Genomic DNA, 14,145 nt, shown 5'->3' with positions numbered 1-14,145 from the left:
GTCTCAGATTGATGGAAGATTTGGGTCGCTTCCAACCTTTTGCTATTACTAACAATGCTGCAATAGATATTCATGTATATCATTTTGCATGTGACCTAGTATAACTCTAGGATGCATTCCCAGAAGTGGAATAGCTGGGTCAAAGAGTATATGCATTTGTAATTTTAATAGATATTACCAAATTGCCCTCCCTAGGGGCTGTAACAATTTACATTCACATCCCCAATGGATGAAAGTAAATCTTTTCTTATAGCCTCACCAACAGATTGTATCACCCTTTTAGATTTTTGACAATCTGATTGGTGAATAAATAGTATCTCAGTGTAGCTTTTAAATTGCACTTTACTTATGAGTAGTTTCATACATATTTTAAAAATACTTTGTATTTCCTTTTATATTCTTTGCCCATTTTCCCACTGGATTTTATCAAAATTTAGGAGCTCTTTATATATTAGGGAGAGAAGCTCCTTTTCTTGATACTTGTTGTAAGTATTTTAATGCAGTTGAACATTTTTATTCTCCTTTTTTAATGGTATGTTTTCATGCCAAAATTTTCTTTTAATTTTATGTAGTCAAATATAACCATTTTTTTTTAATTTGGAGTTTTGATTTATATTTAGAGAAGCTTTTCCCTATCCAAGCCTATAATGGAATCCTTCCATGTTTTCTTTCAGTATTTTTATGGTTTCATGTTTTATATTTAAATCTTGATCCATTTGGAATTTATCCTTGCTTGAGGTATGGTATTTTTTTAAATGTTGGTAATTTTATGGGGATTATATCAATTTTTAAAATTAGGTTAGATAAGAACGACATCTTTATGATGTTGGGTCTCCCAATCTAAAATTTGCCTATCTTTCCATTTGTTAAACTTCACTATCTTTAATTTTACAAAGTTTTCTTAGTATGGCTTGGACTTCTCATGTGAATTTTCTTCCTAAGTATTTTATCTTTTTGTGTTGCTATTGAAAATGGGATTTTTTTTTCTTCTATCTTCCAGCTCGTTATTGTTTGTATACATGAAAATCATTGATTTATTTGTAGTAATTGTATTTTCCCACTGACTTGGTTTTTTGAATTTCTACTTTTATTGTTTATTTTCTTGGCTTTTCCAGGTTGCTATCAAATGCTTTCACATATTGCATTTTATTCCTTGTTTCCAATTCTGTACCTGTATCTTTTCACTCTGGTCTAATTATGTTCACAAGTGACTTCAGTACAATGTTAAAGAACAGTGATGATTGTGAGCATCGTCTTGATGTTTCTAGTTGGAATTCCTCTGTGATTTTTCAGTTTAAAAAAATTATGCTCATTTTGGGGCTTAGAAATATTTTAACTATGTCAAGAAAGTATTTAGCCTTATTTTATTGAGTTTTTAAAAATCAAGAGTAACAGATGGATTTTTTAAAACCAGGTTTATTGAAATATAATTTTCATAGAGTAAAATTCAGATTTTTAGGTGTCATGCTCAGAGAATTTTTGACAAATGTTTACAGTTCTCTAATTACTAACACATTCAAGGTATAAGATATTTTCATCTCCACAAAAAGTCCCCTTGTGCCACTTTATAGTCAATTTCCTTAACATCCCTCCCCCTGACAACTACTGATTTGATTTTTTTTTACCATGGTTTTGTGTTTTCCTGCATAAATGGAATTATATGGCATACAGCTTTTTTGTATCTTGCTTTTTTCTTTTAACATACCACTTTTGAGATGCATCCATATTGTATTTATTAGTAGTTTGTCTGTTTTATTGTTGAGGAGTACATTGTACGGATGCACAGTTTGTTCATCCATTCACCGGTTGACAGACATTTGGGATGTTTCCAGATTTCAGTTTGCTATAAACAACCTACTGACCTCTGTGTGCTCTTATGCTTCCATTGCTTTGAGGTAAATATTTAGGAGTAAAAAATGTGAGTTGTATGGTAAATATATGTTTAACTTTATAAGAAATTGCCAAACTGTTTTCCCAAGTGCCTCTACCACTTGGCATTTATACCAACATTGTATGAAAATTACAGTTGCTCTGTATTCCTGCCAGTTCTTTGCCTTGTCTTTTTTTTTTTCTTTTTGGTAATTTTGTAGGTGCATGGTAGTATCTCATTGTGACTTTAATTTGCATTTCCTTAATGATTAATGATGCTGAGCATCTTTTCATGTGCTTATTTGCCATCTGTATCTATTCTTTGGTAAAGTATCTGTTCAAATATTTTGCCCATCACTTAATTAGGACTTTTGTCTTCCTCTAATTATTTTTAACAACTTAATGAAGTGTAATTAACAAACAGTAAACTGCACATATTAAAAGTATACAACTTGATAAGTTATGACAGATGTATAAACATCACCAAAATCAAGATAATGAATATATTTATCATCCCTAAAAGTTTTTTCTTGACCCATTGTCATCTCTTTCTCCCACACATCCTGACTCTTGCCACATCCCCAGGTAACTAATGACATGATCTCTGTTGACAACTATTAGATTACTTTTTCTAGAATGTTATATAGGTGGAATCATACAGTATGTACTTTTTTTTTTTTTTTTAGTGTGGCTTCTTTCCCTGGCATAATTATTATGAAATAATTCTATATTGTTCCATGTATCAATAGTTGCTTTTTGTTCCTTTTTGTTGCTGAGTAGTATATCATGTATGGATGAACCATAATTTGTTTATCTGTTCATCTGTTGGTGGACATTTGGTTTATTTCCAGGTTTTGGCTATTACAAATAAAGCTGCTGTGAACATTTGTGTACAAGTCTTTGTGTGGGCATGTACTTTCATTTGTCTTTGGAAAATATCTGGGAGTATAATTGCTGTGTCACGTGGTAGGAGTATATTGAACATTTTAAGAAATGCCAAACTTCTATTTTTTCTTTTTTTAATTTAGATATAATTCATATACCATAAAACTCACCATTTAAAACATGACAATTCAATGGTTTTTAATAAATTCACAAGGTTGCCCCTGTCACCAATATCCAGTTTTAGAACATTTTTATCTCTCCAGAAAGAAATCCTATACTCTTTAGCAGTCACCTCAATTCTTCCATCCACCCACCTCAATATTCTACTTTCTATCCCTATGGGTTTGCCTTTTTTTGTCTGTTCATATACATGCAGTCATATATATATATATATATATATGGTCGTTTGTGTCTGGCTTCTTTCCCTTAGCATAATGTTTTCCAGGCTCATCCATGGTGCAGCATGTGTAATAATATTCCATTTTGTGGATATACCAGATTTGTTTATCTACCTATCAGTTGATAAACATTGAGTTGATTCCACATTTTTTAATTCATGTACAGATTTTTTTTTTAAAAGATTTTATTTATTTAGGGCCGCCTGGGTGACTCAGTCTTTAAGCATCTGCCTTCAGCTCAGGTCATGATCCCAGGATCCTGGGATCCAGCCCCACGTCTCATTGAACATTTATATTGAACATTTTAATATTTGTTTTGAGGTAAATATTTAGGAGTAAAAAATGTGAGTTGTATGGTAAATATATGCTTCCTGCTCCGCAGGAAGCCTGCTTCTCCCTCTCCCACTCTCCCTTCTTGTGTTCCCTCTCTGGCTGTGTCTCCCTGTCAAATGAATAAATAAAATTTTTTTAAAAAATAGATTTTATTTATTTATTTGCCAGAGAGAGAGAGACAGAGAGCACAAGCAGGGGGAGCGGCAGGCAGGGCAGGCAGAGGGAGAAGCAGGCTCCCCATTGAACAAGGAGCCCGATGCTGGACTCAATCCCAGGACCCTGGGATCATGACCTGAACCAAAGGCAGCCACTTAACCAACTGAGCCACCCAGGCGTCCCCACAAACAAATTTTTGTGTGAATATGTTTTCACTTCTCATGATGTGTAGCCAGACGCAAAACTGCTGTCATATAGTAACTGTATGTTTAACTTTTTGAAAAACTGTCAAACTGTTTTCCACAGCAGATGCGCCATGGGACAGTCCCACCAGCAAGGCACAAGATTCCAATTTCTCCATATCCTTGCAAACACTTGTTATTTTCTTTCTTCCTTTCTTTCTTTTAAAAATCACAGCCATTCTATTGAGTATGAAGGATATTTCATTGTGATTTTGATTCGCATTTGCCTAATAATTAATGACACTGAGCCTCTTTTCATGTCCTTAGGGTAAAATCTTTCAGTCTTTCACCATTAAGTATGTGTTAGCTGTATATTCTTCATTGATGTTTTCTATCAGTTTGAGGAAGTTCTCTTATATTTTCAGTTTCTTTAATGTTTTTGTCATGACAAGATGTTCAATTTTTTCAACTATCTTTTCTACATCTATTGAGATTATTATGTGCTACCCTCATTGTTTTATTGATATGATGACATTGATTGACTTTTTTAACTTGAACCAACTTGCATACCAGGGATAAATTCTACTTGGTTATAGTGTATAATCCTTTTTATAGGCTGCTGGATTCGGTTTGCTAATGTTATTGGGGAATTTTTGTCTCTATCTTTATAAGGATATTACTCTCTCTATATATATATTTTTTCTCATGTCTTTTTTCTGCTTTTGGTAAAAAGCAGTAATATCGGATTAATCAAATGGAAAGTGTTCCCCTCTATTATTTTTGGAAGAGTTTAAGGAAGTTTGATTTTAAGTCTTTTTTAAATATTTGGTAGAATTCACTGATAAAGACATCTAGAGCAGCACTTTTCTTTGGGGAAACATTTTTTATTACTAATTCAATCTCTTTCATTGTTATAGCTCTATTCAGATTTTTTAATTTTTTCTTAAGCAAGTATTAAAAGTTTGTGTCTTTCTAGGAATTTTTTCCATATCATGTAGGCTATCTAGGTTTCATCTATGTTGATCTATGATATGAGATATTATTCTCATTTTCTTGTATATATAGACACTAATGTGTAAGTAATATAAATAATTTATATGATATATAAATAATTTATATTATATATAATATATAAATTATAATTTACATAATATATAAATAATATATACTTTACATACTATAATTTATAATATATAATATAAAGATAAAAGATTAGTAGTAATGTCTTATCTTATTTTAGTAATTTAAATCTCTTTTTTTCTTGGTTATTCTATCTAATTTTGCTGATTTGCTAATTTCTCTTTTCAAAGAACCTCCTTTGGTTTCATTTATTTATTTTTTCAATTGTATTTCTATTCTCTATTTTATTAATTTCTGCTATTTTTTAAAATTCCCTTCTTTCTGCTTCTTTGGATTTAATTTGTTCTACTCTTACTAGTTTTTTTATGGTAGAAGTTTTTTATTTGAAATCTTTCTTCTTTTATAATATAGGGTTTGCAACTACAAATTTCCCTCTAATAACTGCTTTAGCTGCATCCCTGGAGTTTTAGTCTTATTGTGTTCTCTCTTTCATTTACTTCAAAATATTTTCCAATTTTATTTGTAATTTCTTCTTTGACACATTGGCTATTTATGCATATGTTCTTTCATTTCCACACATGTGAATTACCAAATTTACTTATGTTATTAATATCTTATTTCTTTCTATTTTGGTCAGTGAATATACATTATATGATATCTTCCTTTTAATTTTTTGAGACTTGTTTTATGGTCTAACATCTGGCTATCCTGGAGAATGTCTCATGTGCTTTGAGAAGAATATATTTTCTGCTATTGTTGGGTGGAGTGTTCTATACATATTTGTCAGGTCTAGTTTGTTTACACGTTGTTCAGTCTTCTATTTCTTTGTTGATCTTCTACCTAATTGTTTTATTTATAATTGAAAGTAGGGTATTAAAGTTGTCAACCATTTTTATTAATTATTTGTTTCTCCCTAAATTATGTCAGTTTTTACGTCTTGTATTTTGGGACTTTGTTATGTATTTATAAGTGTTATATCTTCTTACTGAATTGACACTTTTATCATTATAAAATGTCCTTCCTTGTCTCTAGTAACACTATTTGTCTTAAAGTCTTTTTTTCCTCCTGATATGAGTATAGCCACATGGTTACTGTAAGCGTGGTATATATTTTTCCATTCTTTTATTTCCAACCTGTTTGTGTCTCTGAATCTAAAGTATGTCTCCTTTGTATAACATATAGTTTGATCTTTTTTAATCCATTCAGCCAATCTATGTTTTTTAATTTAAGAGTTTAATCCAGTTACATTTAATGGTATTACTGATACAGTAGAATTTATGTTTGTATTTTGCTATTTGTTTTCTATATGTCTAATGAATTTTATTGTTCCTCTGTTCCTCCATACTGCCACCTTTTGTGTTAAAAACATATTTTGTAGTGTACCATTATAAGTCCTTTATTTTCTTTACTATTTATTTTGAGTTATTTTCTTAGTGGTTGCCCTGAGGATTAACATATTCCTTTGTAACAGCCTTGTTCATATTTATAACAACTTAATTTTAATAGTATATGTTATGACTGAATGAATTCTGTCCCTCCAAAATCCATATGTTGAAGCCCTAAGCCCCATTATGACTCTATTTAAAGAAAGAACTTTTAAGGAGGTAATTAAGGTTAAATGAGGTCATGAAACTGGAGCCCTAATCTGCTAGGACTGGTGTCCTTATAAAAAGAGGAAGAAATACCAGATGACTCTCTCTCTCTCTTTCTCTCTCTCTCTGCATACACACAGAGTAGAGGACATGTGAAGACATGGTAAGATGCTGGCTGTCTACAACCCAGGAAGAGAGGCTTCACCAGAAACCAATTCTTTTTTTTTTCTTTTTTTTCTTTTGTTTTTTGGGTTTTTTTTTTATTCTTATGTTAATCCCCATACATTACATTATTAGTTTTAGATGTAGTGTTCCATGATTCATTGTTTGTGCATAACACCCAGTGCTCCATGCAGAATGTGCCCTCCTCGATACACACCACCAGGCTAACCCATCCTCCCACGCCCCTCCCCTCTAGAACCCTGTTTGCTTTTCAGAGTCCACCGTCTCTCATGGTTTGTCTACCCCTCCGATTTCCCCCGCTTCATTCTTCCCCTCCCGCTACCTTCTTCTTCTTTTTTTTTTCTTAACATATATTGCATTATTTGTTTCAGAGGTACAGATCTGAGATTCAACAGTCTTGCACAATTCACAGCGCTTACCAGAGCACATACCCTCCCCAGTGTCTATCACCCAGTCACCCCATCCCTCCCACCCCACCCCCCACTCCAGCAACCCTCAGTTTGTTTCCTGCGATTAAAAATTCCTCATATCAGTGAGATCATATGATACATGTCTTTCTCTGTTTGACTTATTTCGCTCAACATAATACCCTCCAGTTCCATCCACGTTGTTGCAAATGGCAAGATCTCATTCATTTTGATGGCTGCATAATATTCCATTGTATATATATACCACTTCTTCTTTATCCATTCATCTGTCGATGGACATCTTGGCTCTTTCCACAGTTTGGCTATTGTGGACATTGCTGCTATAAACATCGGGGTGCACGTACCCTTTCGGATCCCTACTTTTGTATCTTTGGGGTAAATACCCAGTAGTGCAATTGCTGGATCATATGGTAGCTCTATCTTCAACTTTTTGAGGAACCTCCATACTGTTTTCCAGAGTGGCTGCACCAGCTTGCATTCCCACCAACAGTGTAGGAGGGTTCCCCTTTCTCCACATCCCCGCCAACATCTGTCCTTTCCTGACTTGTTAATTTTAGCCATTCTGACTGGTATGAGGTGATATCTCATTGAGGTTTTGATTTGGATTTCCCTGATGCCGAGCGATGTTGAGCACTTTTTCATGTGTCTGTTGGCCATTTGGATGTCTTCTTTGGTTGTCTGTTCATGTCTTCCGCCCATTTCTTGATTGGATTCTTTGTTCTTTGGATGTTGAGTTTGATGAGTTCTTTATAGACTTTGGATACTAGCCCTTTACACCAGAAACCATTGGTTTCTGGTGTAAGTCCTTGATCTTGATCTTGGACTTCTAGCCTCTAGAACTATAAGAAAATAAATTTTTGTTATTTAAACCACCCAGTCTATGGAGGTCTGTTATGGAAGCCCAAGCAGACAAATGTACAAAAACTTTGTTTCCATAGAGCTGTATACCCACCTCCTCTTTATGCTGTTATTTTCACAACTTATATGTATATATATTGTATGCCAATAAACACAGATTTATAATTATTGCTTTATACAGTTGTCTTTTCCATCAGAAGGGAGGAAAAAAGGGAATTACAAGCAAAAATACATTTCCACAGTCTTTTACATTTACCTATGTATTTACATGTACTAGTGCCTTTAGAGTACTTTTACAGTACCCTTATGTTGTCCCAAAGATCTCTAAGTCTCTGTGTTTTTCCTTACCTTCCCTCCTGTTACTTCAGATTGAATAATATCAATTGATTTATGTTCAAGTTTACTAATTCTTCTGCTTGCTCAAATCTTCTGCTGAGTGCTTCTATTGAATTTTTTATTTCAGCTATTGTATTTTTCAATTCTAGAATTTCTATTTGGTTCTTTTTCACAATTTCTCTTTATTGATATTCTCTGTTTGAGAAAACAGAATTCTCATACTTTCCTTTAATTCTTTAGACATGATTTCTTTTAGTGCCTTAAACATTTAAAAAATGGTTGATTTGGAATTTGTGTCTGCTAAGTCCAACGTCTAGGCTTCCTCAGGGACAGTTTCTGTTGACTGCTTTTTCCCTTGGATATAAGCCACACTTACTTGTTTCTTTCCAAGTCTCATAAATTTTTACTGAAAACTGAATATTTGAAATAATTAAATATGGCAACTCTGGAAATCAGATTCTCCTCCTACTCCAGGGTTTGTTGTCATTTCTACTTATAGTAGTTGTTTGCTTACTGACTTTTCTGAACTAATTCTATAAAGTATTCATTATTTTTCATGTGTGGCCACTGAAGTCTCTACTTGGCTAGATTAGTGGTCACCTAATGATTGGATAGAGATTTCTGTAAATTCTGTAGCTCTATAAAAATGTACCACAAAGTTGGTGGCTTAAAACAACACACATTTATTCTATTATAGATCTGCATGTCAGAAGTCTGAAATAATTTTTACTGCACTGAAATAAAGGTGTTAGCAGGATTGCAAGCTTTCCATAAGATCAAGGGGAGAATTTGATTCTCTGTCATTTCCAACTTCTAGAGTTGCACGCCCTCGCTCATAGGCCTTTCTTCAATCTTCAAAGCCAGCAGCATAGCATCTTGCTTTAGTCTTCACATTACCTTTTTATTTTGTGTCAAATATCCCTTCACCTCCCTCATAAAGGACACCTTTGGTTGTAAAGTTAGAGTTCATCCAGGTAAGTCAAGATAATACCTACATCCCAGTATACTCAAAACATCAGTAAACCTCTTTTGCCATGTAAGGTAACATTCACAGGGCCCAGAGATTAGGATTTGGACATGTTTGGTGACCATTATTCAGCCTACCATACCCAAGAATCAATAAATCTTCCAGTCTTTGCCAAGAGGCTGTGTATGTATGTGTGTGTATGTGTGTGTTGGGGAACACCTTCAATACTCAGTCAAATAATTGACAACTTTGTCTTAACCTTCACTTTCTGCTTAAGCAAACCTTCTTACCCCAGCTTTTCCTTTTAAGACATTTTTTAAAGATTTTATTTATTATTTATTTGACAGAGAGAGAAAGAACACAAGCAGGGAGAGCAGCAGGCAGAGGGAGAGGGAGAAACAGGTTCCTTGCTGAGCAAGGAGCCTGATGGGGGGGTTCAATCCCAGGACCCCAGGATCATGACCTGAGCTGAAGGCAGACGCTTAACCGACTGAGCCACGCAGGCACCCCTCCTTTTAAGACTTTTGATTCATTTATTTTTTACCCCAGTCATTATCCTCCATCTCAGTCAGCCACAAAGTTAAAACACTTGTCAGTAACTGGTTTTGATAAGGGCACCTTGTGAGGAAGGATTTTCATACTGGTCAAGTTTTGAGTCAGATCAAATGCATGCTTTCTTGTAAGTGAGGTCTTCCAGGGAACCAACAGAAAGGTCAAATAATGCAATTCTTTTTATATGAGCTTTGTACAAGAGCTTTGGCTTTATTCTACTCCTTCCAGTGGTTTCTAGACTGCTTTGAGAATGCAGGCTATTATTTTGCAGAGTTACTATAGGCCTGAACAACAAGAGGTGGGAATAAGGCAAGTTAAAGTGTCATAAAACTCACTGTTCTTACCAAGGTTCAGCATCACCCCTCTCTCTTTTTTTTTTTTTTTTAATAAATGTTCCTTGGGTAGCTGCAGTCCATTGGGTAACTTCTAGTTTTGAAAAAGTGAGTTTGACAAATTTTACCTGTTTTCTCATTGTTTTTATGGAAGAGAAAAATTTTTGAGGTACTTAAGCCATCATTTTTGTTGATATACCTCACCAAACTGTTTTTTTCAAGTAGCTATACTGTTTTATATCCTCATCAATGGTGTATTAGAGTTGAAATGTTTCTGTATCCTCACCAATACTTCGTGTGGTCAGTCTTTTTTGTTTTAGATATTCTTTTTTTTTTTTTTTAAAGATTTTATTTATTTATTTGACAGAGAGAGAGACAGCGAGAGCAGGAACACAAGCAGGGGGAGTGGGAGAGGGAGAAGCAGGCTTCCCACTGAGCAGGGAGCCCAATGTGGGACTTGATCCCAGGACCCTGGGATCATGACCTGAGCCGAAGGCAGACGCTTAACGACTGAGCCACCCAGGCGCCCTGTTTTAGATATTCTAGTAGGTGTGTAGTACTATCTCTTTGAGGTTTTAATTTTGTATTTTCCTAATGAATGATATATTAAATGTCTTTTCATGTATTTATTTGCCATCTGCATATCTTCTTTGGTGAAGTGTTTTTCCAATATCTTGTCCCCTTTTCATTGCATGTTTATTTATTTATTTTTTTATTATTGAGCTTTGCAGTTTCTGTATATACTCTAAGAGCAAGTCCTTAATCAGAAATGTGATTTGTAAATATTATTTTCTAATATGTGACTTGTCTTTTGATTCTCTTAATTGTCCTTTAAAGAGCAGAAGGTCTTAATTTTGATGAAGCCCACTTTATCAATTTTTTATGTATGGATGATGCATTTGGTTCATATGTAAGAAATCAGTGCTTAATCCAGTGTTTTAAAATTTTTCTTTTAGAACTTTTATAGTTAAGGGCTCTTCTCGATTTTTTATAACTTTAGTTTTCATTTTAGGTTATGATCCATTTGAGTTTTTGTATATGCAAGATACGGACTGAAGCTTTGTTTCATTGTTTGCATGCTTATTTGCATGGGGCTATCAGATTCTTCCAAATCATTTGTTGAAAAGTCTGTGATTTCTCCACTGAATTGCCTTTGCCCCTTTGTCAAAAATCAATTGACCATAAATATTTAGGGATTTCAGGACTCTCTCTTTGTTCCATTATCTATTTTTAGGCTATATTTATGGCAATACCACATTATTTTTATTCTTATAGGTTTTTTTTAGAGTGTACTCTCAACAAGGGGCTCCAACTCATGACCCCAAGATCTAGAGTCTCATGCTCTACAAACTGAGCCAGCCAGATGCCCCTATTATAGCTTTAATTAAGTCTTGAAGTTGGTAGTGTAAGTCTTCCAACTTTGTAATGCTTTTTCAAAGTTGTTGTGACTATCCTAAGTCATTTATATTACCATACAAATTTCAGAATCAGTTTGACAGTTTCTACAAAATGCCTCCTCTTTGTCCAGGATCACTTTGTATATATACAGTTCAATTTGGGATAATTCTTAACAATATTGATTGTCCTAATCTATGAAGACATCTATTTCTCCATTTATTCAGGTATTTTTTAAATCTTTTGTACCTTTTAGTTTACAAGGCTTTTACACATTTTGTAATATTTCTCACTCAGTATTTCGTATTTTTGATGCTATTCTACATGTTTTGGTTTTGTTTTCTTTCCATTTCTGATTATTCATTTATTAACAATGAAATACAATTGATTTTTGTACATTGATTTTGTACCTGTAACATTGCTAAATTCATTCATTAGTTCTTATATTTCTTTTGCAGATTCCATAGGGTTTTCTACATACATAATAATGTCATCTAAGAATAAAGACAATTTTACTTCTTCCTTTCCAATTTGGATGTTACTTACGTACTTGTGTATTTATTCTGACTAGAACCTTTAATATAGTGTAGAATAGCAGTAGTCTAATGAACATCTTTGTCTTGTTCCTTGATTTTTTTGGAAAAAAGAAAACATTAATTACCATTAAAGATAATTTTAGCTAAAGGTTTTTTTAGATGTTCTTTGTCAGGTAGTTTGCTGAGAGATGTTTTATTATATATTATAAATAAATATTAAATTTTCTCATTTTTTCTGAATGTATTTTCGATGAATACATTTTTTTTCTTTTTTAATTTGTTGATTTTGTTTTCTTTATTGATTTTCTAATGTTGAGCCAAACTTGCATTCTTGGGATCAGTTCCATATGGTTATAATGCATTATCCTTTTGATATATTCCTTCCAAATTTTGGGGAAGGGATTTTGCATTTACGCTCATGAAAGATTATTCTGTAAGTTTTCTTTTCTTGTAATGTCTATCTAGCTTGGTATCAAGTAATTCTTCATAAAATGAATTGAAAATGTTTCCTTTTTCTTTTATTTTCTGGAATTATTTTTGTAGAGTCAGCTTTATTTTGCCCATAAATGATTGGTCAAATTCACCACTGAAATTATCTGGTCCTGAAGTTTTCTCTGATGGAAGTTTGAAAGATGTGAAATATATATCTGCATATATTATTGTATTGTATTATTCTAATATATATTTTAGATTGTACATACATTATTTATACATATAATATATACAAACTAATGAATATATTAAATTATATATGTATACAGTAATATAATTGTGTCTAATTCTTTTTGATTTTTGTGGTTTATGCCTTTCAAGGAATTAATTAATTAATCCATTTTATAGCCCCACCATTTTCCCCTTCTCCTTCTGCCCCATATCTGAGAGTGTTGATGAGAAAGCCCAGGTGCTCTCTTCTTCTGCACTAGTGGGAATTTTAAATCAAGCAAGCCTTGACCACACACAGGACCTCCCACCCCAGCCCTAGCCCCATCCTCTAAACACCATGATAGATGAACAAGGCTCCTTTCCCTACTCTCTCAAACCAATTCAGATTCAGCTTGGGAGCTCTGTCTGTTCTCCCCAGAGAGCTTCATTATGTGAGTAATAAACTTTATCATACCCTCTTAGCGTGTGTGTGTGTGTGGGGGGGGTGTCATTAGTCTCAACATCCAAACCAAATTTTTGATGTATACTGCTCTATCTCTTGACAATGGGTCACTTTTTCCCTTGATTTTTGTTTGTCTTAATATTTTACTGGATGCCAGACATTTTGTATAGAAGAACAGTAAATGTGGAGGTAAATAACATGTATGTCCCGAAATGGTCATGTCTCCTTCTCTTAGGTCATATGCATGTGTCTATAGAGACATTTTATTCCAATGTTGTCAGTAATTGAACTGGTTTTGGATTTTGTTCAAAATCCATCTCAAATTTATTTTTGTCTATAGTGTAAGGTAAAGTTCTAGTGTCATGTTCATTTTTATTTTTTGCATATATTTATCTAATTGTAATAGTATTATTTGTTGAAAAGACTTTCCATTCCCCATTGAATTGCCTTAGCACCATTGACAAAAATAATTGCGTGTGTGTGTGTGTGTGTGTATCTAGATTCTATTCTGTTACGTTGTCTTCTATGTTCATTATTATGCCAATACCACACTGTCTTGATTACTTTAGCTTGATAGTAAGCCTTAAGTCAAATAGTATAATTCTCCAGCCCTTTTCTTAAGAAAAGGCTTTGGTCTTTTGCATTGCCATACTAATTTTAGAATCAACTTGTTCATTTCTGCAAAAAATACTGCTGGAGTTTTTATTAGGATTGTGTTCCATTAATAGATCCATTTGAGGAGACCAAGAAATTTGAGTTTTGCAATCCATAAACATGGAATATCTCTCCATTTATGTAGATTTGTGTTTTTTATAATAGGTTTATGGCTTCTGTTCTTAAGTTTTGATATATTCCCCACAGATCTTTATTATAAGATCATTCTAAAAATAGTTTTCTATTTGTTCTATTATTATTCATTATTTAATGAGTTGGACTTTTCCTAAACTTGCTTTTTGCA

This window comes from Mirounga leonina, unplaced genomic scaffold, assembly GCF_011800145.1.
Source record: "Mirounga leonina isolate KUSES-001 unplaced genomic scaffold, KU_Mleo_1.0 Mir_153, whole genome shotgun sequence".
Taxonomy (NCBI): domain Eukaryota; kingdom Metazoa; phylum Chordata; class Mammalia; order Carnivora; family Phocidae; genus Mirounga; species Mirounga leonina.
The sequence above is the reverse complement of the archived record's forward strand: the minus strand, read 5'-3'. Positions refer to the sequence as shown.